Here is a 27,017-nt window from a genome sequence, read left to right on the forward strand (position 1 = left end):
ATTCTTTAAAATTCCAACTGTGACTTTCCCATAGGATAGTACGGGGCTCGCGCCTGTGTTCTCACACTGCACGCGTCCCCCGTGGGTCCCCCGTGTCACTACCTTGGGTGGTTCCTTGGGGTCCCAGTGATTCTACGTGCTCTAGGCACTGTGTCTAGTCAAGTCGTGGTTCTTATACCACTTTCTTGATAAATGGTTTGGTCTCCCCCGGGGCCCACTGTGTATTGTGCTATTTACTGTTGTTTTAGAACTGTGATATTGTGTGGCTTGCTCTCTAATCTCATAAAGAGGTTAGTAGAGAGTGTTTAGAAATACATATATTTTATATATATACCTTGTGTGGTTCACCTTTCATTTGGTCATTCAGGAGGTTATAATCCGGTAAACCAAGCTGCTTTACACTCCTTCAAGACTTAGCCTGAAGGCTGCTCTCCATAGCTACCACTGGGATAGCTTTCAATAAAGGTTGTCTTTAAACCTAATCATCAATAAGGGGTTGTTTGGACTGGTACAAGGTGCCCACTATAACTCGTGGATAGCACATACCAGGCCAACTTCTCACACTTTGGACCTGAAGAATACGTCCTCTGAGAACAGGACAGACATGTTGTGTATTTTTTATTTAATGAATTATTTGTGCAGGGGGATCAGAACGTTTGAACTGAAAAACTTTTCATAGCACAGTGAAAGTGATTTATGTAACATTTAGGAGTGTTTGATGATGAAAATGCTCTTGACTGGCAACTGTTAAAATTGGTAAAACATTGATAACTCTCAAGCAATTTTCTAGTAGATTGTATAATGCGCATAACTTTTACTACAGGTCACTCCGTTCTGACGAGGAAAAGGTACATCAAACTATTCTTGATGTTAATATGATATTTTTGAAAAATAAAATCCATTTTCTTGCAAGTCTGACATTTTCATAGTTTTTTCAAGAAATACATAAGTAGCAGGGGACAAAAATCAACTTTGCACAAGCTTAATCTTAAATAAGTGTATATATATATTATCTAGACCCACATAGCATCGCTTAGAAGACAAGGGAGCGTCAATACTCGAGCGGCATGGGAGAGTAGATGATACTTTGCAGCTATTCCTTCAGAGCGTAACTTTCTGTTACCGGTTCATGTGACATTACCACGTGATTTTAAAGAACTAAAGAAACAATTATGTTGATTTTACTGGGGCGTGTGGCGCATTTCATGAAGACGTAACCAGTGGCCTAGGTTTTCCAGCTCCAGGCAACAGATTCATATATGGCTATGTAAAGTGATCCAAAGTTTTCTTCCACTTCAAAAAGATCTTTTTTACTTTACTAACTTTGTGAAATTAGTGACGTTTTAAAAGAATGCATGAGATGAGAAACGGGAAAAATATGAAAATATTTAGTGTCATATAATGTCCTCATGGAAAAATATATAAAAATAATTTCTGCATAAAAATATGTTTTCTTAGGAATTTTCTTCGGAAAGATATTTTCTTGTGTGGCACTTTGCTAGCAGATCAAGTGCTATGAAGTCCACAAACTTGCAACCTGACAAGGAGTGATGTGAACATCATTGCACAAAGCTGACGCTGGAATTAAAGTGACGCACACGCCCAGGTGTGTCGAGAGCCAGGCACCTAGAGTGGCGGCTTTGGAGGCCATATCACTAAATTTCCCAGAAGCCTAGCGTGGGAGTCTGACAAGTTTTATGTGGAGAAATGAGCTAAGCTCTCGGTTCACATTGCCATTGAAGTACAACAGTGTCTTAAACACAACATTAATCTTGAAATATTTATTCAGGAAGATGAAAAGCAGGTTTTCAAGAACACAACTTCTGAGGGTTTCTGCAACATGTTTGGGATAAAGCCACCGAGATGTCAGGAGGCTGTTCCATGACGTGGCCCGGATGGAAAGACACGATTGTGATCGTGCCCTCTTATGCAAACTCTCTTATTTTTGTTTCACTTCGAAAGAAGATTCTCCTTCTAAAAAGTTGGGATTTAGATGTCTCAGGCCTGGAGGTGAACAAGCAACCCTAGGAAAAATCAGTTATCATCATACCTGCCAACTTGAAGAACAATCTCACTGTGTGAGGAGGGGCGGGGCCTTGAAGGGGTGGGGCCTCCTGCTGAGAAGTACCTATGAGGCAACTTTTAACCCCACCCCACCACACCCCCAAGTCCCCTCCTCCCAAAAGCTTGCTGAGGCTGGTGCTGATGTCCTGGGGTGTTTTCACACCCCTTAAAGGACGTCGGCAGTCAAAGCCTCAGAAAACACGCTGGAAAACCACTATTTACAGGGGTTTTCAGCTAATTTTCCCTGCTATGTGTGATATCTGCTTCTCACCGGGAGAGCGTGTGATGGGATCAGATATCGTGTGTCCCACGGTGGCACCGTGTGAGTTGATAGGTATGTATCATTATCAGCCTTAATCATACAACTTCATTCAGGTTTAGACGGTCCATATATCATCCTACCCATCAGGAACAATAACAGCCATCATGCCCCGCCCCCATTGTCATGTGACCTGTACCCAGCCAATGAACACCTCAACATCACACACTCCACACTGAGGCAGCAGCAAGGATGAGACTTTGGCAAACCCACTGGCAATAGAAACAAGCTGCACCACCCCTGGCACTAGGAACCAGGGCAAGACCCATTAACCTATGGATACAACAGAGAGGCTATTGATGTCTTCATGCTCATTCCAGAAAAAGACCTCGCTTTTAGGCACTACTCAAATTACATATAATGGATTACACATAGCAATCAAACATGCACACATCGAAACATCAAGACATGAATATACATCATAAAACACAGTATCTAAACAGAAATATTCAACATGTACCTAAATACTGCTAGGAGCATGAAACAAACATGCTCACATAAGATATAACAGGCTTGCTCTCTTTCACTGAAAGAACAACATAAAACGTACTAAAACAACCACCAAACAGTGACCAACAACATAAAGAAAATATAGAGCATGCAATGCATATCAACTACACCAAACTACGTGCTCACATCATACCATAAAATTTCAACATAACACACACCACTTCTGCTGCGCAGAGTTAAACAACTGCAGTCATATATCACACCATAAACATAACACCATACTCTGGATGACATCTTCATACAACTACAACAATTTTTAGGGTGTAGACCACACTTTTCAACACATGCAGGAGACATATTTTAGTTGTGTACCAAAGGTGCCATGGACCCTCATGAAAGCAGGAACAATGGGCTTGCTGGGACCTCATAGATCAGCAAAAGGCAGATTTATCAGTTCTGCTCCTCATAGCCCTGTGATCCGGTGCCACTGCACCTGCTGAACTAATGATAGCTGAAGTAGTGGGGCTCTTGGAAGAGGAGAAAGTGGAAACTACCCCACTCTCCTCTTACCTTAGAAGAGCATAAAGTAATCTATTCCCTCCATACAGCAGAGCATACAGGGACACGTCCTTCTCTCAGGGTTGGACACGGCTCAGGGGGCACAAAGTTTTACCCTAGAAACTCCAAATACAACTATTTTGCAAGGAGAGTACACCAATCAAGCACAAAGGGCATACCCAAGACGGGCGAGACTTCATCTGCAGGTGAAGCAAGTAATTTATATACAGTCCCAGGACCGGTCTGACAATAAAGTAATTATCAGCGGCCTTACAACACCACCATAGATGACCACAAGGGGGCATTGTGATCAATGGTCTTAAAAAGCGTCTTGCTACAAAAGGAAATGGAGTGACAAAACAACAAAATAATATTTTACTTGGAGATCATAAAGCCCTTGTACCAGAGCTGTCAGCTCCTCCGTAGACTGTTGATTCTGCTCCAAGCACCCCACAGGGGCATCATTTAGGAGTAATGAGCTGTAATATTAGAATTAGATTGTTTGCCGCTCATTTTGACCACTGTGGCTCAATCAATAAGGCTGTGCATCTTTTAAAAGTGAGTACGCTGTTAACTTTCCTTGTTTTGGTGTCTGTATCTGCCTGTTTTTTCAGTTCCTGTGTCATAAGAAGCCGGCACCAAAAGACTTAAATGGAGAACTAAGCAAGCTTTGGAAAAAGCAATAAAGCTAGCCTTTGACAAACTGAAGTGAAGATTAATTTTATTTTTTATTTTTTAGTGCAAGCATATGTAATAAATACAAAACTAAGAAAAATAAAACATCTCACAGCGTAAACGTGACACTCACATTCTTCTAATAAGAATGGGAATCAAAAAAGTATTGGCACACAAAACCTGGCACGGAAATGCACTTCTTTTTGAGAGGATGTGCACATGTGATGAGGCAAAGAGAACCCTGGTACTCACAGTGCAAGAGAGTCAATGGCTGACATTGGCCAACTTGTTCCTCCATGCTGTATATTGTGGTAGGTGGAAGCAACAGGTGAATGACAGCTGAAGAGACCAATGGAAGAAGAGGGTTGACCCAAAAGCCCATCAATGTTTGTAAATAAGTATTTTTTAAATTTATTTGCGACTATGTTTATTACAATAAGCAGGCCGGACTGCTAGTCCTGCCTCTAAGGTGGGACTGGAAAACAAAGGGCAGTCTATAAACTAATTCCGCTGATCGACATGCATTTAAAGATAGTGAGAGCAAACTTATTAAATGCCATCTTCAACCTTCTGGAGTGTGCTTTAAAGTTTGCTAAAAGTTAGTTAACGCAACAATAATAAGGCGTTTGAACATACTGTTGCAATCCACATTTCTGTCTTAGTGCAGGAAACAACTAGTATCACTTTGGCCAAATGTAAAGGTACTCGATTTACAGGGCTTGATAAGAATGAAAGGCAGAGTTGCCCCTGGCATTCAAGGTCAGAGCTACAGATCCCTGGGGACATCAGATGCTAGCATTACACTCACTGAGCCATCTCCAATCACCGTGTCCACCTTTAAAAACAGTCTGAAGTCATCCACTAAACCTAGGTTCTTGCAGAGAGAAAACTATTTTTAACTGGAAGATTTCCGTCAAACTATGTCAAAATCAGGCTCCCAGGGCAAAATGTGGAGAAATAAAATAAACTTCACAATTCTGTTAAATTAAAATGTTGTGTACTTCAAACACTTCTACTGGCAAATGTATGATTTTGCTCAACCCTAGTTTAAAGAGAAGACTCGTTGAATGCACCTTTAAAACCTACAAACCTGTGACACTTAATAAGTATTCAACATCATCCCGATGCACAAGACACATTTTTTCTCTAGATGGATGGTGTCTCAGTAAACCTTTAGTTTCAGTTCAGGAACCAGTTTATATCCATGTGTGTGCTTGTATTTCAGCATTTGTAGAACATCAACCTAAGATCACCCATAATAATAAGCATAGAAACCTTATTTATAAAATCACTGTGACCATTAGTGGTCTTTTGACATATTGCCCACTTATGCATTTCTTTTAGGATACACAACTAGTTCTCTGGGAATTTGTAGATGCACTATGTCTGGATAACTCGCTTTTAAATAAATTGGTCAAATACATTTGAAAATGGATACTTGGATACTGAAGGAATGAAATCTATATTGTGAGGTATGTGCACCCCGACATATGTTGTAACTTTTTGGCAATATGATATAGATAAAGGATTGGTTTGATATTTTCCAATGAAACTTTGCATTAAAAATGAGAATTAACCATATTGATGTATTTTAGGTTATGGTTTTTCCATATACATATGTTTGTTCCTCCCTCTTCTTAAATAAATATAAAATGATATAGGGACTGTACATACTATGTATGGTTCTTGACTTGATATAAGTTCTCTTTGTTTATATACCATTCATTCAATGATGTCGATAGTCTATTCTAAAAATTAATTAGGCTCTAATGCTCTAATATTTTAAAATGCTGTATATTCAATGTTGTAAATAGTGTGTGTTTTTATATAGCTTTGGAGCCCTGAAGAAGTCCGATTGTGGACGAAACGCGTTGGCGGTTGCAAAAAACTGCTTATTTGTGAATAAAGGACTAAACTCTATATCAACAGAATAGAATGTATCGACTTCTTTTCGAAACAAGAATTGTGCTGTCGACTCATCCTATTGTGGATTATCCATATGTAACTTCTACAAGTGTGCTGAGCTTCTTTTTGTTAAATGCCATCTTCAACCTTGTGGAGTGTGCTTTAAAGTTTGCTAAAAGTTAGTTAACTCAACAATAATAAGGTGTTTGAACATACTGTTGCAATCCACATTTCTGTCTTAGTGCAGGAAACAACTAGTATCACTTTGGCCAAATGTAAAGGTACTCGATTTACAGGGCTTGATAAGAATGAAAGGCAGAGTTGCCCCTGGCATTCAAGGTCAGAGCTACAGATCCCTGGGGACATCAGATGCTAGCATTACACTCACTGAGCCATCTCCAATCACCGTGTCCACCTTTAAAAACAGTCTGAAGTCATCCACTAAACCTAGGTTCTTGCAGAGAGAAAACTATTTTTAACTGGAAGATTTCCGTCAAACTATGTCAAAATCAGGCTCCCAGGGCAAAATGTGGAGAAATAAAATAAAGTTCACAATTCTGTGGAATTAAAATGTTGTGTACTTCAAACACTTCTACTGGCAAATGTATGATTTTGCTCAACCCTAGTTTAAAGAGAAGACTCGTTGAATGCACCTTTAAAACCTACAAACCTGTGACACTTAATAAGTCTTCAACATCATACCGATGCACAAGACACATTTTTTCTCTAGATGGATGGTGTCTCAGTAAACCTTTAGTTTCAGTTCAGGAACCAGTTTATATCCATGTATGTGTTTGTATTTCATGACTCAAAGCAGACTTTTTCGCTGAGATTGTTGAAAACAACGTGAAAGGAAGGAGAGCACAACTGCTGTATAAGAAACCCCTCACCCACCTACCTAGTAGGTGGCATGCTTCATCATCGGGGCCCAACTGGATTGTCTAGCACAATCCAGTTGTGCTACAACGCCTGAGATACAGCGGAGCAGGGTTATGAGCAGTGAGTGAAGTGCTATACAGCAGTTGTGCTCTCCTTCCTTTCACGTTGTTTTCAACAATCTCAGCGAAAAAGTCTGCTTTGAGTCATGAAACTTGTCCATTTTGTTTGATCATATTGTTCTGGGGAAGAGGACAAGTTTTTCTTTTCCTCGCTCTCTTGTTGTTCTTATTTGTGTTTGTATTTCAGCATTTGTACAACATCAACCTAGATAAAAGGCAGTGGAACACCGTACAGAGTCAAAGGGAACGCTCCACACATAGGACTTTGAGAGATCACTTGTTTGAGAAGTGTTACTGCATCATGGTGTATTGTTCTTTAAAGAGGTGTGTCTTCAACTTTTGCCTTCATTTCGTTATAGTTGTGCGGCAGATATCCTGATGGATACAGGAATATCCTTCCAGATACTAGGTGCAGAGATGGAAAAAGCCTGTAGCCGCTGTTCTTTCTTTTTTAAAGCTTCTTTGTCTGCAGTCTGGTGGCGTCCTGACTGCACCTGGCTGCAGGTGTGCCAAGAGTTGTTTAAGAGTTTAAGCTTGATAGTCAGATAGGCAGGGATGCCAGTCATGGTGGCTTTGTGAACAATGCAGCTGGTTTGGAAGATGATGGGGGACCAACAAAGGGAACCAGGGGGCTGCCATTTGGATGGCAGTGATGTCATCAGATTTCTTCAGGCCCTGAATGAGACGTGCTACAGCAAGTGTGACGCTCATACGGGAAGCAGCCTGGAGTCTGAAAAACTAAGGTCTGTGGTGTTTCCAAAATCTGGATGCAAGAGTATAAGGGCTAGAACAACAGTTCTCAAGTTACTTTTTCTGCAAGGAAACGTTATTGTTTCTTTAGCAGAGAGGGCTGGTATTCGGCCGTCTTTGTTTTCATGGCGATGTAGGTGGGTGTCAACGGCAAATCCAAGTGACTTGACAATAGGCAAAGCCTGGGGGTTCAAAGCCATCAAGCTGCACGTTGTTGAGTCCGGTTTGTACTATTTCCTGCTTGTTGTTCTTGGCAACTAACAGGATTACCATCTGGTCACCGGCATAAAACATGGCAGGTTCACTTAGCCTTTCATCCTTCTGAGGCCGATAAAACAAGCACCACTGAGTCAGCTAAGACTAGATGTCTGCTAGCAGCACTGAAGTATGGCTTCTTTGCTAAATTAGTGCTTTTTGAAAGAAACCATTATATAAATGTTTTCAAAAGGAACCTCTATCATTTTGAAAGCTACAGCGAAGTAGAAGATATGTATTGGTTTCACTTTCCTAAACTTTTTAAGTCGACACCTCCACCTGTTTTCTCTGCTTCCAGAGACAGTGACTCCTGAGTCCTGAGGTCTAGGGTGAACGTGTGAGCAGCCTCGTTCTCCATGACCTCTGGTGACTGCCAGCTCACATTTTCCAATTGCAGGCGCACGCAAACGTGTCTTTTCACAATCAGAGAGCAGTACGTGCGCTCGTGCGGTGACGGCAGCCAATCAGCGCGCGCCTGCTGATAACGCGAGAGTTCCTCAGACCTGCGGGTGGCGCCACAACAAATGGCCACGTGCTGCAGCCCCGCTGGGTTAAAATACCACGGAAGGGCTGCACGCGGCTGGCCTCGCTGGAAGAACCATACGAACTCCATCGACTCCAAAACAGAGCTGTCCTAGGGCCGCAAGTTTCCCGAAACATCTAATGTCCATTAACGTGTTTACTAGGGCAGCAGTGGAGTTTATGGCCGCATTAACTTTACCTGCTGACGTTACAAACATGCTCTGCTTCGCTTGCATGGACGCGAGGACACATTAACGCCGCGGTGTTGATTCAGCCTGCTAAAGATCCAACCTGCTGAGGCTGGAGGGTGTGGGGTGGTGACGGGGGACCTGCCCCCACCTAAATCATCATTCATTTACAAGCAGGGTGACAGTAGCAAGCTGGTATCTCTAGTCCCTACCGGCCAAAATTAGAATTTCTTACAAATAAACTATTGCCCGGTCTCACGAGACTTACAAATAACCAGTTGTTTACATTTGCACCGATTACAGTGCACTAAGTGGTTTCTTTGTCCGGAAACCCCAAGCCCAGGTGCCACTGCACCTGCTACGCTCTTGATAGTTACGTTCCTGAATGAAGGAACGGGTTTCACGGTGTAGGCGCAACGCAGCAGGATACGCTAAGGTCGGTATAGGGAGCTGTCGTTTGACAAGAAAGAAACACAAAAAGGCCCCCGGGCCTTGAAGGCACGTTTGAGTGTGGATAACAGACGGCAGCAGGGCCCTGAAGACATGTTTCTGTGACTTATCTACTAATGGTTTTACAAAAGATAAAGTTCTGAAATAATGAATGACTGCAAACACGCAACCGAAGGGCACGGGAGCCAATGTTCCTTGCTTGCATTCACGCCTCTGGCAGCCTCGCGGCACCTCAGTAGGGTGGGGTGAAATGGAAGGTTATAATGCGTAAGCCTGCTGGAGCGGAAGTCTCAGCAGTCCCAAAAGACATCTTTTAGGTGTTTTAGTCACTAATGAGCGTATATCCCCTGTGAACCAGAGGGTGGGTTTCTCCAGGAAGTTGCCCAACTAATAATGCTCCTCTCAACATACCATCCGCTGCTGCAGTTGCATTTTTAGGCATAAGATGGCAGCAGCGTGAACTGCCCAGAGATACAGTGGGTATAAGAGGAAATATTAAGAAAGTGTGGTCTCGTCAACCGTGTGCCCGACAGACCTACGTTCTAATCCCAACTTCCTCCTTTGAACAACGTTTGTGATCCTTGGCAAAAATTCCACCTCAGCTCCTGTCCCTGCCAAATTTGTGATTTCTTACAAATAAACTGATGCTTAGTCTACCGAGATTTACAAACAATCCGACATTTACTTGTGCACCAGCTAATCTGTAATAAATGGCCTCTGCTGAGTTCCCCAAGCCCCGGTGCCACTATACCTGCTACACTATTGATAGCTACGTCCCTGCATCCAGCCACAATACCAGCCCTTTGTTCAGAAAAACACTTAATTCCTCAGTTGTAAATCGTTTCTGCCTTTCATTCCACACTCAGTCACAAGAGGTGAACTGTACATTTAAAGAATCTCTTGACAACGGTTTCAAAGACTAAGATGCACCTTTCTCACACACTGTTGTGTTAGTCAATGTAGAAGCAACTTTCATTTATGCAAGTCAATGCACAAACAACATTCTATTTACAAGTTAATGGGGACATGTTATTCTATTACGCAAGTTAATGGAGAAAACCATTCCATCATGAAATTCAATTGAGGAATGCTGTGCTATCAAACAAATTGATCATTTATTTCACATTTGTGACAGCAAAATATATATACGTTCTTGAAATAATCATTGCACTACGTTGTTGTCACACTCCTGTACTTGTTTTTCTGAAATAATTAATTGCATATATATATATATATAAATAAGTGATTGATTTATTATGTGCTTCTGAGCTAGGCATTTTTTTCAGTAAACTTTCATTGGGTAAACACTGTGATATGTGAATGGGAAGACACTACTTTTTTTGTTGTGTGTTCTATCAAATAGGTCAACGTATTGTATTGCAATGTGATTGCATTTATAAAGCACTCACTACCCCTGACGAGGCGTTGAAGTGCTTTTTTGGTGAGTAGCACGCTACTCCGGAACCCATAAAGGATTAGTGTTGAATTAGTATAGTGAAATATGAAAGTTATTTGAGTGGTGGATATGTTAGTCAGTTATTTTGATTGAGAAGAATAGCGGAGGGATAGAAGAGGGAAAAGGGTTTTCATTTATATAGCGCTTGCTTCCCCTGATATAGAATCAACTTTCCATCGAACTAGTCAATGGAGAGTAACTTGTTACGTAGAAAGAGAAAGACAAGTAATCTTCCTGTATCACTAGTCAATGGAGAAACTATTGTCTACTAAACAAGTCAACTAGAAGGAACATACTCTGAGACATGGAAATGGACCAGCAACCTTAGAAAAAGAAGTCAACAGAGAAAGAACTTTCTATCAATCATGTCAACAGATCGATTGTAGTGGTGATTCACAAGGCCGGGAAACCCCCAGATGATTGTGGCTCCTACCGACCTATGTCATTGTTGAACATTGAAAATAAAATTCTAGCCACCATCCTCGCTACAAGCCTCATAAGCTAATTACATCACTGGTTCAGGATGATCAATCTGGCTTTATGCCTAAGCGTGCCACTCGTTATAATCTACGCAGGGTGGCCAATTGGATGGGCGCCATTCGAGATCAGGACACTGCACATTTACTGCTATCCCTAGACGCTGAAAAAGCGTTCAACACCATTCATTGGCCCTTTATGAGGTATGTCCTGGAGAAATTTGGATTCGGGCCAAGTTTCCGAGACTGGATAGTGCTACTTTATACGAAACCCATGGCTAGGGCCCGGGTCAACGGGGCTCTTTCTGAACCTTGGCCAATACAACGGGGAACTAGACAGGGATGTCCTCTTTCCCCGTTACTTTTTCTCTTATTTTGGAACCCCTTGCCTGTGTTATCAGAACTACCCCTGGATTAGGTGGGTTCGTAGACGATACCAGAACACTCAAAGAGGAAGGCATATCTTTATATGCAGATGATATTTTATTATACGTGACCGACCCCAGTATGACCCTCCCCCGAATCTTGCAGATTTTTGAGGTATACGGGAAGCATGCGGGAAACAAAATCAATTGGAGTAAATCCACATTATACCCAATTGGGGGGGCGGTGGAACCACAGGGGCTCCCTGATTGTTTACGTTGGTCAACGGAAGGCTTCACATATTTGGCCTTTACATTACCACTGATGTCGCGGAAAGCCTGGCACGTAATGTTAAGAGAGTTATCCACAATTTTCAAGAAGACGTTAAGAGGTGGCGCAAACTCCCCCTAACTATTATGGGAAGGGCCGCCATGTATAAAATGATTACGCTTCCACAGCTGCTCTATGTGCTGCAAAATATTTATCATAAAATCCCAGACACATTGTTCAATCAAATAGATAGTGAGGTACGCTTGCTTCTATGGGATGGGGCATACCCACGAGTGGCACTCCAAACCTTGCAAAGAAGTGTATATAATGGTGGTCTGGCTCTTCCAGACATCAGGGCATATTACAGGGCATCCCACCTTATTGTTATTAATGAGTGGATCCATATACAAGGAGACCATTCAACATATAGGCTGGAACTATCACAATTCAGAAATCGTACATATCTTCACTACATATATGGTGGCAAGGGCAGTAGCCAACTACTTCAGGCAACCCGGAGGACACTGGAGGCTTGGAAACACGCAGAGAGGCAAATGCCATGGGACAAGAAATGGACCAGGGAGACCCCGCTATGGGAAGGGAAGAGACTGTCCGAAATAGAGAAGCTTAGAGGTTTCAAAAAATGGGACCTAATTGGCATTTCCAAGATAGGGGACCTTCTAGAAAGGGGGGTGTTGGCCTCGTTTGAGACACTCAAAGACAGATATCAACTGCTACACAAATTTATGCATATCTTCGTTTAAAATATGCATGGATGGCGGAGGGGTTAGAGGGGGAGGCAATACCAGAGTATGCCCCACAGGAGGGTCGCCTATTACAAGAGGAGATCCCAGCTAAAGTTGTTTCCTATACATATAAAACCCGACTCAATAATATGCTGGATAAGCTTGGTCCACTTCGAAGCAAGTGGGAGGAGACTACCGGAACATTGGAAGACATAGATTGGGAGGCCGTTCTCATGTACCCTCGGGAGGTGGCAATCAAGCTTCGATTACACCTCATTCAATATAAAATTTTACATAGAACATATTTTGACAGAGCCCGACTTCACAAAATGGGGAAAGCGGATAGTCCGAATTGCCTTAGATGTCATGGGATAGATGGGACTTTCATACATACCATATGGGAGTGTAGGGAAATCCAGACATACGGGGGGAAGAATGTGAATGAACTTAATAGTATACTTGAGGTCCAGATAGAAATGGAGCTGAGGTTCCTTCTTTTGGATATTTCCACAGAGGTAGATATCCCTGGACGAAAATTACTACTGGCTAACCTGGGACTAGTAGTGGCCAAGCGTGACATAGCGAAGTATTGGGGTGTGCAACAAACGCCTACACTAAAGGAATGGAGGGCATGTTTGGACCTATACATGGTTGCAGAACAGGTGACGTACAAAGCTAGGGACTGCCTGCAGAAATTTAAGAAGGTATGGACACCACAGATGAAATATTATGGCTTAGAGTTGGAGGGGGAAGCAGAGAATTAGGGTTTATTATCTGGGAGGCGGAGAGAAGAACCCAGAATGAGGTAATTTATGACCCATTTGGCGTTGTACAGGAAATGTGTGCGTTTGATGTCATGATCTATGTACAATTGGATCTCTCATGTCCCTCAATGTATAGCCCTGTAGTGGATATGTATTATGAACACTGGCCGACTGAAATTGCTCTACAACTAATCATGTCAAGTACTCATATTATGTTCTATATGTTATTTTATTGTCAAAATAAAATGTATATATATATTTTTTTTTAAACAAATCCCCCCAAAAGAGCATGTCAACAGATAAAGAATAATCAACCTTAGGTCTTAAATAACTAACCACATTCATGATAATTTTGGGGGTAATGGAAGTGTATTTATTTCAAGACAGCAAGTACTGTTGTGTTTGACAGTTATCCTTTGATTATTACATGTGTGATAGAGGGCGCCCACGTCTTTCCTAATTCTGAGTGTTTATTGGTGAGATGTGATGCTCATTTATCACGCCTCGAGTGCATGAGTATGTTTGAGAAAGAGTCCGTCGATTGTTCTTATACGATATTAAACAATCACTTTAGACAATCTCATGCATGGGGATTTTCAACCAGAGAAAGATTGTGCTGTATGTACGTTATATTGTAGTTTTTCCTCATAGACTGTTGCTTTAAGAGATTGCAGTGAGAAGGGTGTTTTCAGTCAGAATAAGTAACAAGGCAGGCTTTGTTTGGCCTAATTTGGTCGACCATGACTCCCAACTTCAATAATTCACAATACCTTCATAAAGTATTTCCTCTAATTCAATCTCAAAACAGAGATATCTCTGGTGACATAAAATGCATTATATATAGATCTTAACACACATTGTTACCAAAGATGTGCCTTTAAATGTTTTAAATGGTATAATATACTGATTTATGCTACTCACTTAAAGGTAAATCTTAAACCATCTTCAAACTTCCCCATGCAACTCCTGGTTGTACGTATACGAAACAAAAGAAAGCAATACCTACATTTTATATTGCACTAAAATATTGAAGCCTCTAAGCGCTGACAATAGAACACCACAGAATACACTCATTTTAATGCCCTCCGAAAGACATGATTTCTAGCTGTCTGAACCTGCCATTGATCACAAATAATAGCAGGAGGAACATAAACCCACTGAGCTAGCATAATAAACTATACTGCACTCTATCCTTTCTTTCCATTGAAGAAGGTCCTTAATGCTTTGAAAACCAATTAAACATTTCCAATGACAGTTATCAACCAGTGCCCACCCCATGAGCCTTTCTTCACGATTATTTCACGTCACTAGCATCTTTTGAAACACTCAATGTTTTGGGATGAGGGGTCTGTAGCAGAAGTGGCAATGCCAAGTTACAAGCCTCTCTGAGGTGCTTACCTTCAGAGCTGCTCAATTGCATCACTTCTCTGCACTTCAAGAAGGGCAAATAGCATTTGTGATTGTTGACTGTCAATGAGAGATGTCTGCCTTGGCTCGCCCCTAGCCTGGTATCAGATTAGGTGACTATTCAGAAACCTGCTGACTCGGTTCATGCCTTAATTTTGGGGAGCACTTGCTCCACAAGAGGAGTATATGTGGATGTGAGGTACCCACGAGCAATAAAAAGTTTGAATGTGAGTTCCTGGGGCTCTATCATGAGGGGCTGAGCTGGCTCGCGCAGAGCAGAGCGGCTGTTTTGTGCTCCTGCAGTGTGTAAATGGAATTCATTTAACATGCTCTTTCTTCAACTTACTCTTAACTTACTCCTATATTTCAGGGGGAAGGGTTTAGTGAATGAAGTCACGTGTTAAAATGTCCACTTCTCTGAGTTTTGTTAACCATATCATACATTTCAGTATATACTACGCTTTCGTGCCCCCAGGGTTTGGTTCATGCAATTAATCTCTGATGACCAAAATCTTTTGGCTTTGCCAGTGATGGTTTAATCCACTTGCAAAGAAAAATATTACTCCGAAAACTATTCAAATCTGGTCTTCAGGTGAAGAAGAAATTCAAACAGATGTCAGACATTTTATGTATTTTCTGCTGTGTGTGATCGAACTGCTCGAAAAAATACCATATATATATATATATATATATATATATATATATATATATATATATATATATATATATATATATATATATATATATATATATATGTATATATATATATATATTATCTACTGGCGGTCGCCAGTAGATAGTTATAGTTAGGACCGTGTTTCCATAGGAAATCCGCAACATTCTATTTGGAATAACTTTGGCGCCGGTTGACGAATCCTCATGAAATTTTCAAAATAGGTGGGGCGCTCCGCTCCGCTCCTACCCTGAAAGTCTCGGGGGGATTCGTCAAGCGGGGGCTGAGAAAAAAGGGGGGTCCCAAAACACGTTTTCCCCATGCAATTTTCCATAGGGACCTATAGTCCACGGTACAGCCCGAACAGCTGAACAGAATTACTTAAAATTTGGCAGAGAGGTAGTCCTCAGCTCAGGGATGTGCCTTTTGCATATATGGAGTCAATCTGTTCAGTAGTTCCTGAGAAAATTGCAGTTAAAAGCACATACATATCTATAGCCGCGCACCGTGCGCGCACCGTGCGAGCACCGTGCGAGCACCCTAATGTGCGCAAGCGTAATTCTGATTGGTGGTTACATGTTAGTCAACGTTCGAATCGGTCGAAATCAGGAAGTTTCGGCCGCCATTTTGTTTGTTTTCAGTGCAAGAGTGAAAAAGGAAGGTCGCGAACGTGAAAAGGGGGCAGGGTAGAGAGTTCCTGACCCCCTAGCCTTTGTCAGGGGGTCCCTGAAGGACCCCGAAGGCAGAAAAAAACATTTTTTTTTTTAAATCGCGGTGGTGCGCGCGCACGGTGAAAAACCAAAAGAAAAGAAATACATTTTTTAAAAAAATGTTAATACGTAGTTTATTGTAAAATAAATATATAAAAAAAACAATAATACATACATAACTTAGCATTTAACAAAACTTACAAATTCACTGAAAAAACCATAGGTTTCACACACGTTATAGTTAGGAATTAGCATTTAAAAAACCTTGCAAATTCACTTAAAAAACCATGGGTTTCACACGTTATAGTTAGGTGGATATTTCACTCGTAAAAAACCAATGAAATTCCCCCGTTATAGTTAGTTCAGATAACTATAACTCGCGCGGCCGCCACTCTATCACAAGGATGATGTCATCAGTGATGTCATGAGTGATGCCATTGACCATGTCATGAGTGATGTAATGTGTGACGTCATGAGCAGTGGATTGCGGGCGTGCGAGTTATAGTTATCTGAACTAACTATATCGGGGGAATTTCATTGGTTTTTTACGAGTGAAATATCCACCTAACTATAACATGTGTGAAACCTATGGTTTTTTAAGTGAATATATATATAGACACACACACACACATATATGTATATGTAAAATTTTAGGTAAAAACACACATGGACCCAGTCTCTGGCTCTGAAGAGGACTATTTATTATGCGGATGCTTTGTGCAAGAGCAGAATGCTGTCACTCACAATCAGGTAAGCCAATGGCTGAAGTGGGCTGAACCTGTGACCCGTGCTGCATGCTGTGGTGGAATTGCAGTAAAATGTGAATGACGCTGCTGCAGACCGATGGAGAAAATGGGCTGATTGAAAGCCCCTGTTAGTATGTATAGTATATGGCGAACGACCTTTACAACGCGGTCGTTACACCGCGATATGTTTACATTGCGGTCTTTACAACGCAAGTTGTTACAACGACTTGCGCTGGATGGCGCTATACACTATAGGAATAGTATGATTTACTATTCCAACACCTTCCCCACTGGTACGTAGGCTGGAGTTGGAATAGTAAATCATACTATTCCTAAGTCCAGCGCCCTCCAGCGCAAGTCGTTGTAACAACTTGCGTTGTAATAACTGAGGTGTAACGCACCGCGGTCTAATGACCGCGTTGTAACGTCACATATTCATAGCATATATTTTTTTTATTAAAGAAGAAAGGTCTTGGTTAACAGCAGGTCTAACAAAATCCCAGTCACTCCGGTCCCTCGCAGAAAGATAAAGTTGGTTCATATCGTGTTGTGGATGCCCGAGGCATTTTTTTAATTTATTTGCATTTTATATGACGCGAACTCGACCTGAAGGTGTCAGAGAACTTTACATACACTTGTTTTGTTTGGCACGGGGAGATTAAGTGATTTGCTCAGAATCACAGGATGTGGAGTGTCGCTGCCGAGACTCGAACCCGGTTCCCCAGCTTCAAGGTCGACCGCCCAAGCCATTAGGCCCCGTCCTCTGAACGAAAATACTACTTTGTGATGAATAAACACCTAAACAATGACAACATAAAAAAGAGACCAATTCTCAGTTATCATGCGATCTCTATTTGATTTTTCTCTCTGATCCCATGAGAAGGCCCTTGATGCTGCAGTTCAACTGGTTGAGTGAGGGCGGCTCAGTGGGCAGGAGGCAGGGAGAGCCAGAGATGGGGAGCTGGAAGATGGCAGAGGGCTGGATCACACAGAGGTTGTGAGGTGGCCTGGGGCCTCAGGCTGGCACATCATTAGTTCCTTTTAGAGGTGAGCAGGTGCCAATGGCAGTGAGGTAATAGGTACGGTTATTTAAAAAGCGCTTTTAAGACCCCTTGCGAGGCCTAGTGTGCAGGGAAATCACGTGCATTCTCTTTAAAGCACGGAACGCCCTCCACCCCACACCAGAGCCTCCTCTTCAAATATGCAAGAAGTTGAAGGCCCAGCTTTTCAATTAACCAACGTATCACAGGCAGGGCTAGGCACACATAACCTGCTCCGCGCCAGGATACACCAGACGGGGATTAACTGATTAACCAACCTACCACAGGCAGGGCTGGGCACACACCTGGTCAGCGCCAGGATACCCTTGCGGGTGACAATGCACTTTACAAATACACATAACAGACAGAAACTCCACAAACCACTTTGAAAACAACTGTCAACAGCTTGTAGAGGGCACTCTTTGAAGCATTGTTCACTCTAAAAACTCCCTCTGTCTGTCTCCTTCAGACAGACTGACAACCACCTTGTAGCCAGCGTGTGTGCACCTCATGCCAGACCACAGACCCACAGGCAAAAATCTAGATTTAGGTGAATAGCCACGTTTAACATGTATGTAAATGTTTTCAGTTATTTCCAGGGAGGCGACTGGAGCAAAAAGCAATCTGCCCAAGGTCACAATTAACCTCTTCAGTGCCCCGCCCTTTCCACGCCCTGTGCCGGGCGTTTCATTAGCGGGCGGGGTTCATGACGAGATAGTCTTGTCATGGGCACAGCGCAACCGCGCTCCATGATGAGACTATCGCATCATGGGCACTGAAGGGGTTAAGTCAAGTAAGGAGCAACACTGGGTCTCCCAGTTCAAAAGCCAACATGCTCCCCCCTGACCACATATTCAACAAAACGCAACTAGGAAGCAGCCTTTAAAGTTTCCACAGGCATCATATGTACAGTAGAGTATAGCTCCGACTGTACAATGACACTTCGCTCTCTGAAGCGACCCTGACAGCTAGTGGCACTACACAAAGCCGCGGAATGAGTGTGTGTGTGGAGCAGCGCGCCCCCTGGGAGGGCCAAATGCCATTAGTTTGAAGTTGGTCAAGTGTTTTATGTGTATTTTGTGATTTGGCGGGTGGCAGGGCTTCAATTAGAAATACAGGAGGGCACTGTTTAGAGCAATGGGTTGCTCCTGAGAAGCGCCGGTACTCTCCCATTAAATTTATTACAGGAGTGCTGAGAAGTGCTAGTACTCTCCCATTAAATGTATTGCAGCAGTGCCGAGAAGTGCCGGTACTCTCCCGTTAAATGTATTGCAGCAGTGCCGAGAAGTGCTAGTACTCTCCCATTAAATGTATTACAGGAGTGCCGAGAAGTGCTAGTACTCTCCCATTAAATGTATTGCAGCAGCGCTGAGAAGTGCTGGTACTCTCCCGTTAAATGTACTGCAGCAGTGCTGAAAAGTGCCGGTAAACTCCCATTATATATATTGCAGGAGTGCCGAGAAGTGCTGGCACTCTCCCATTAAATGTATTGCAGGAGTGCCGAGAGGTGATGGTACTCACCCTTTCAAATGAAATAAATGCGGGTACTTAGTACCGGACAGCACCGGCCCATTTAAAGCACTGGAGGGTGGCATGAACACAGAAAACAACAACTATAAGAACAAGTCCCATATGCAAGTCCGTGTCAGAGAAGAGAATTCACAGCGACCCCCACCTCCCCTGTGTGTTTTGAAAAGGGGGGGATACTGTCCAGCCTGGCTGATAACACACAGACACCGGACCCGGAGCACCTCACCTCCTGTAACAAGACACCCGTTAACTTCCCACCACCTCCCACCCAGGGAAGCATGTCCCGGATCACACACAGACAGTGACACACACACAGCCCAGGACACAAAGTTCATACCCCCAACGGCAAACACTGCCCTTTGAAAACCAGAGTCGCCGGCGGGAGCTCGACCCCTGGCAGTGCTTGACGTTGTCAGAGAGAACTGTTCACGCCTGGAGAGAACTCCGCACCCCGCAACCCGCAAAGGCACCTTCGGGGCAACCCGAGTCCAACTTCACGCGCACAGAAGAACAGACAAAAGTTGCTGCGTAAACGAGGTGCAAACTGGCAAACAGCCCATGTCTAGGGCGAATGCCCCCACATCTGAGAGACATTACATAACGTGCCCAGGTGGTGGGTGGGTACGCAGGACCGATGCCCCCGTGCACTGTGCCACCTGGGTACACTGCTCTCGGCTAGTCTAATGTACAATGCCAGCTCCAGGCAGATAGAGCTGGGGGGCGGGTGGTACTCACAGAATCCGGCTCCTGCAGCTATGAGTCTCTGGGGGGTCTGCGGGCGCAGGGGGGCGGCATAGCTCCTCACCCTGCCATGCTGGCGTGCCTGTGATGGAGGCGCTCAGCTCCTGCTAACACTCAGGTCTCGGAGGCTACAGCATCCAGTTACATTTCCTCGGACCAGGGCGCCCTTAACCCTTTCAACTCTCGGGAGCGCTCAGACCCGCAGGCATCACCCGGTGCCTGGGAGTGCATCTAGCGCGGACGTCACTGGGCGCTGGCACGGCGTCAGCTCAGCGCGGCATGGGGGGACGAGTCAGGGAACGTGCCGAGCGCCGCGCTCAGAAACGGATTTGCCTCTAGGCGCTTTCCTGTCTGTAAACATTCAAGGTCAAATGGACAGGGCTTTAGATAGGGTGGAAAAAAGTACCGGGTCTAAAGGGGGCGTGACCAATGTAGTTATTTATGGGCGTGGCACCCAGCGGGAATTTAATTCCTCTGACCGTTCTGTTATTCCCTCCAGATATAATGACAGAACAACTGACATACAGAACACCAGCCTGGGCGGCGGGCTCCGTCAGTGGTTGTCTGTGTGCGCTCTGCAGAGAGGCCACAGATTGGATGGCTATGTATTCTTAACATCTTTTTGACCCACGGACGGGCACTGCAAGAAACTTGGACTGCCTTCAACCTGTACACCAGCGCTCTCTAACATGGCCGTTATAACCACATGGAGGCGACCCAGACGAAAATATGCGCTATCCAAAAGTAATATACTGAACAAAAAATTAAAAAATACAACCTCCTGGGGATAGCTAGCACGGAAATGGTGTGCAGGATACAGTAAAAAGCGAAATATAAACAGGGACTAAATCAGTGATATGAATTAGCTTCAACGCCCCATCAAGGGTAGCAAGCGCTATATGAATGCAAGCCTTTTCCCTCTTCTATCCCTTCGCTATCCTTCTAAATCCAAATAACAGACTAACAAGTTAACCACTCAAATTACTTTCATATTTCACTATACTAACTCACAGCTAATCCTTTATGGGTTCCGGAGTAGCGTGCTACTCGCAGAAAAAGTGCTTGGGCGCCTCGTCATGGGTAGTAAGCACTATATAAATGCAATTACCGGAACATGTTGATTGTTCAGAAGACCGCCCTGCTTTTCCAGTGAAGATAATAGATGGCTCTAGGGCCTGACGGGGAAATCTTTCAATATCCATACTCAAACACTACCCGGCCCACGTAAAGCCCTGTAAATGGATTTATTGGTATGGCAAGCGCTTGAAGTTGTTGCCAAAGTTGATGTGTCAAATAACCAATATCTATCTATCTATCTATCTATCTATCTATCTATCTATCTATCTATCTATCTATCTATCTATCTATCTATCTATCTATCTATCTATCTATCTATCTATCTATCTATCTATCTATCTATCTATCTATCTATCTATCTATCTATCTATCCACGCCCACACACCTCTATTAAACGAATGTGTGTGAGCATTGTTCATACTGTATTTAGTGCTCCAAATTTTGATTTAAAGATAAGAACAGTTATTTGCTGAGAACCACACAATGTGGATACATTAGAGAAGCCAAGATTCCTTCACATATTGCTAAATTCAATTTATTGGCATTTGTGACGTGGCGCTTGCAGAGTGGCTGCTTCAAAGCCCAGACTAAAGTTGTCATTGTTTGGCAGCATTTATGTTGCACACATTCACAACTAGCCTGGTTACACAACGCTTTTGTCTTGCCTGATTAGTTGGGGGCGTGGCTTACATATCAGTTCGGAAGAGTGTGTGGTTTAGATGTGGCCTAAGTGGTTGGAGTCATGTGTAAGGCTGGGAATCATGCACACTGCTACTGCACATAATCACGCATGTGTCGAAAAGTGTGCAAGTAGGAAGAGCACTGACGTGTACACGTGGCTACAGATGTCACGTGTGCTGCTACACTACACTCCGAGTCAAGTGAAGCTAGTGGGCCTGACGGATCCCTACTTCCGCTTAGTTGTAGACTGTCAGTCAAACTCAAAGAATGCAACTCGACTTCAGACTTGAGCTCAAGCAGAGCTACAGAAATACACACTTGTTAATTTCTTTGGCATTTGCCAAGGGTAGGGAGACCACAGTAGGGGTCTGAAAGCTAGAAGGTGCCTGGTTTCCAATACTCTCAGGGCCCAGGAAGTACTGCTTAATTAAATTCAAAGAGGTACATTTGCAATTTTTTAAGTATTAATTTTCATTTGACTTCCTCCAATCCAGAAAGCCGACTCAAAGCACACGGGGCAAAAAGTAATAACAAGTGACAAGGGATGTTTTTTTAGAGATTAATTTGAAGGTCCCTAATTAAATGTTACAATGTTAAGGAACACCGAATGCGGGACAACTAAAACTTGACATGGAGGCATGTATTGCTTGACAAATAACCTTTTATCATTGGCTCCTGATGAATGCCAGTTTTTCTAGTTCAGTTTGTTTCGACTCTCATTCCAGAGATGTGCCACATGACTTGGGTGGACACAGGTAAGGCGGGGTGGCCAGTCTTCAACTGGATGACATGGAAAAAGAGACGTGTCGGCTGGCTCGGGTAAGGCAGGCTGGTCTGGTCTTCAACTGGACTTAATGGAAAAGAAGACGTGTCAAATGTTGGCACGGGTAAGGCTGGCTCACCTTGTCTCCAGCTGGACGGCCTAGAGTACCTGACTTGGGTACGGTCGGCACAGGAAAGGCGGGTGGCGCAGTCTGCAAGTGAACAATACAGAACATCAACGTACAGAGACCCGAACAACAAACCCAGTTGAAATATCGGTGGAGAGCGGTGGAGCCATTTGAGCAAAATCAGTGAGATGCAGATGTCATATGCAGGGCCTGCTTTAGCACAGGTTGCGCCCGGTGCGACAACATTTGTTGGCACCCCCCCATCCATGGTAGAGGTGGAGACCACCTCCATCACAGATTCCCGTACTACCACCCTTTAATAGTGCCCCTCAGGTCTCAGTAACCACTCGCTCTCTCAGATGCATTGAATTAGTTATATAGCGCCACTCATACCAGTGTAGGCTGTCAGAGCGCTTTGCATCGCACACACATTACACAAAGACAATCAATCATGCGTGAATAAATCAGCATATACAAAATGTTACATAAGCCAGAGGACTACAAGATTTAGGAGTGACATGTCATCCATAAAGGCAGGCAGCATAGTTTAAGAGTACTTGGTCTGGAGAAGCACAAACTCAGAATTCAAAACGGAACACCATAGTTAAGCGTTCTCTGTAATAATAAGAATCGATTTCTACACTTTCTGAAAAATTAATTTATGCTCTAATCGATACGCTACAGCTCACTGTTCTATATCAGAATTTTAATGTATAAACTGCAACAAAAGGATGCCTTTTAAAAGCAGTTGCCCACTGACCTATTATATGCACCTTGTGATCTGCATAGTACACGTTCTTCGCAGCAGGCACATTAACCCTCTGTACTATTTTATGATCAGTCAAAACCTCAACTACACAAAACTGCCATCTCTCTTCAGGAAGAACATTACTCACTGGAGTTATCTTGAACTTTTTATTGTTGTCTGGAAATTGCCAGAGGCAAGGAACTCGGTAACAGGTGCTGTTAAAACTGAAATAAACTTGCAAACTCAGCCCCCCTGAAGTCAGCACCCGGTGCAGTGGGACAGGTCGCACCGCCCTAGAGCCGGCCCTGGTCATATGACACACCTGGAGACACCTTCCCAACCCCATGAGATGAAAGGAGTGACACAACTTGACCTTTGACCAGGATGACGTACTCGTTTGCTGTTCACTGAAAAAACTCCAGCCTGAAGTGGATTTCCAAATACAGATTGATAAAATAATTATCAGAAACGCCCAGTTATTACAACTGAAAAGAGTGAAAGACATATATTAATTTTTAAATTATGAGTTATAATAGCTGTTAAATTTCTGGTGCCGCAAAGTTTTTCATTACACAAGAGGTAACAATCGAAATTTTTTGAGTTTTCGCGAGTTCGAACCCGTGTTTGTAAGTCAAGCAACAACACAGGGGAGCAGTTAATTGCAGCAGAACAGCCAATGACTGACCGAAAGTGACCCTGGTGACATGGGGGCAGTGATTCTATGTCAGGACAGGAGGCTCCGATTATGCTTTCTCATTTCTTTATTAGAAATGCTCAGCAGCCAATTAGAAGAACCGTTGTATAACGAAAAAACTACAGTACCCATGAACACCAGGGTACCATGTGACCAACCATAGAGTCTCACATATAAAAGGTAGTGTAGGTGAAAGTACGTCCTCTTTCTTTGCTGCTCCGCAGCCAGTTAAGTGCCTCTTTGTTTATCTCTATAGCTTTGATACTTTGTTGCATTGATACTTTGTTGCGCTATTTTATGTATGCCGCTTTGAAGCGCTTGCTTGTGTCCTTTGGTTGCTTTGATGCTTTATTGCATTGCTACTTTGTTGCGCTGCATGCCGCTTTCAAGCGCTTACTTGTGTCCCTCGCGCTCGCTCGGTGCTTTTTGTACGCGCGGTTCAGGGTCTGGGAGCGTGGTCTCACCTCCCGAGGTCCGGACGCTTGTCGGAGCGTCTGCGTCTGTTATTACGTGGAGTGGGAGTACAGGGGCTGGAGGACTCGCGCGCTAGCGCGCAAGCTCCTCTTTTGCATTTTCTCGAGGCGGCCGTTACCGCGCATGCGCGGCGGCCATTTTGTTTGTTTATTTTTCGTGTTCCTCACGGAGATTACGATTGAGCCGGTGGTTTATACACCGCTGCCCACAGCCTCGGTTTTACTTCAGCCCCATCGACGCCCTTTGCATTTTAAAGGCATTGGGCTGCATAATAACGCATAGGCTCTGCCTAGAGTGATATATTTTCAGCAAGCCCTCCCTCCACAATTTATTATACATACTGGGTCAGGTTTTTTACCTTTCCTTCTGGCTTGCTGTGGGGTCCTTCACTCCCCCTGCATTGTGCCTTTGGCATAACTATATTATTTGAGTGTCATCTTGTGGGCATTAATATCACAGTTCTGTGTAAGAATGGAAGATTATCTGGATGACGATGACTACTCCTTTGAGGATGACGACTCTAGTTTTCTAGAGCAGGATTTGGTGGAGGCTCTGGACCAAGGGGTGCAACACTCCGTTAATAAAGCCCTTGTCCACGCTATCAATCCTTTGAAGCGTCATTCGACGAACTACGCCAAACAACAGGGTTGGTTGCCTTCTTTCCGTTTATCAAAATCTCCAGCTAATCCGCATAGGTCGGATTTTAAAAGATTGGCTAAATCTTTAGCCTCAGATAAGGCTTCCTCCTTGCCATCGGTGGGCGCTTCTGCCTCCTCTGGACTTCTGACAGACACTGAAGGTCCTCCTTCCTCTCCTTCGGATCAGGATGTTCCGCCGCCACGCAAGAAGTCTCGTAAGGAGCATTATGTTGATGCTCCTACTCATCCTCAGGTCCTTACCTTCGAACCTTCTGAACTTTATCATCCTCACTCATCTTCCTGGCTACCTTCTCCTGCGGTGGCGGCCTATGTTCAAGCGCACATTCGACAGCCCTTTGAGAAGGATGTCAGGGCTCGCCTCCGGTCTGAGTGCCCTCGCCCGGATCTCGCTGATCACCTAGCGGACACTCCGGAGATTGATCCTACAATGCTCTCATACCTTAAAAAATTTGCGAAGGATCCGAAGAAGGGTCTTGACAGATCCTGGCGCTCCTGTCAGGACAAAATGCTGGATTTACTAGGTCCACTCACCAAGATTCTGGATCTTGGTTTTCAGGCCAAGGAATCTTCTTCTCTCGTGGATCCTGACGACCTTATCGAGTGGTCCCAGAGGGCTATTTGCCAGCTAGGTAACGCTAACTGTGCGATTTCGAGCGAGCGTCATCGCTCCATTCTTCTGAAAATAGATCCGAAGTTGGCGGAACTCTCCACTTCCGAATCCGGTCCAGTGGCTCAGGGTCTTTTATTCGGCCAGCCTTTTCTTAAGGAATTTACCAAGTTTGTTGCGACCTTCAGCGGTCTTGATAAGGCTCAGGCTTCGCTCAAACGTGCACTTCGTCCGGTTTTTGCCAGGGCCGGACGACATAGGGGACGCTCGTTCGGCCGTGGCTCTCAACATTCCTCCCAGAGGGGTTTTCAGTCCCAGAGAGGTGGTGGTCAGGAGTCTGGATATAACTCATGCTCCAACTTCTATCCTTCCCGCAAAGGGAGAGGTCAATTTCGTAAAGGCCGTTCCGGTGGAAACCAAGGTGCCTACCACGATTCAAACACCTCAGGTGAGTTTGATTCCTTTTTCCGAGGTGGTTCTGGGGGGCAGAATACGATTTTTCCTACACAACTGGCGTCTAATCTCCAACGATGCTTGGGTACTGCAAACTGTTCAGGGTTTCAAAATAGAGTTTTACCAGTCCCAACATCAATCCCTCCCTCCATGTCCCCTAATTTTCTCTCTTCAGGACCAAGGGTTTATCTCGGCGGAGATCGAGTCCCTTCTCAAAAAAGGGGCAATCATTCCAACTATCCCCCACCCCCAGGGGTTCATCAGCTCTATTTTTCTGGTTCAGAAAAAAGGGGGCGGCTTTCGTCTGGTCCTCAATTTAAAGGATTTCAACGGAGGTGTCGTTTACTGACACTTCAAAATGGAGGGGATCCATCTATTGCGCGATCTTCTGCGCAAAGGGGACTGGATGGTTCGGCTCGACCTCAAAGATGCGTATCTCTCGATTCCCATTTTCGAGCCTCATCGCCGATTCCTTCAATTCAGTTGGCTGGGGACTTGGTACGAATACACGGTTCTCCCGTTCGGCCTCTCGTCAGCACCTTGGTGCTTCACGAAACTTCTGAGGCCCATCGTGGAATGTCTGTGCTCTCGGGGTGTCCGCTTAATAATATATCTCGACGACATTCTTATCATGGCGAACAATCCCCTCACAGTCTTGACGCATCTGGAGTGGTCTAT

At 43.9% G+C, this 27,017-nt stretch overlaps 1 protein-coding gene across 2 annotated transcripts in view; it reads right to left on the reverse strand.

Annotated features, from left to right (window-relative positions):
- PDE4C (phosphodiesterase 4C) overlaps positions 1-20,268 on the reverse strand; it is an 895,999-nt gene extending 875,731 nt beyond the window's left edge. Inside the window, exon 1 of one of the 2 annotated variants that reach the window (XM_085638143.1) lies at positions 20,051-20,268. The gene's annotated coding sequence lies outside the window, so the exon portion shown is untranslated. The remainder of the gene's footprint in view (positions 1-20,050) is intronic. The other variant, XM_085638146.1, reaches the window with a different exon arrangement.
- Positions 20,269-27,017: the final 6,749 nt, after the last annotated feature.

The sequence above is a fragment of the Triturus cristatus genome, chromosome 12 (genome assembly GCF_964204655.1).
Source record: "Triturus cristatus chromosome 12, aTriCri1.1, whole genome shotgun sequence".
Classification (NCBI taxonomy): Eukaryota; Metazoa; Chordata; class Amphibia; order Caudata; family Salamandridae; genus Triturus; species Triturus cristatus.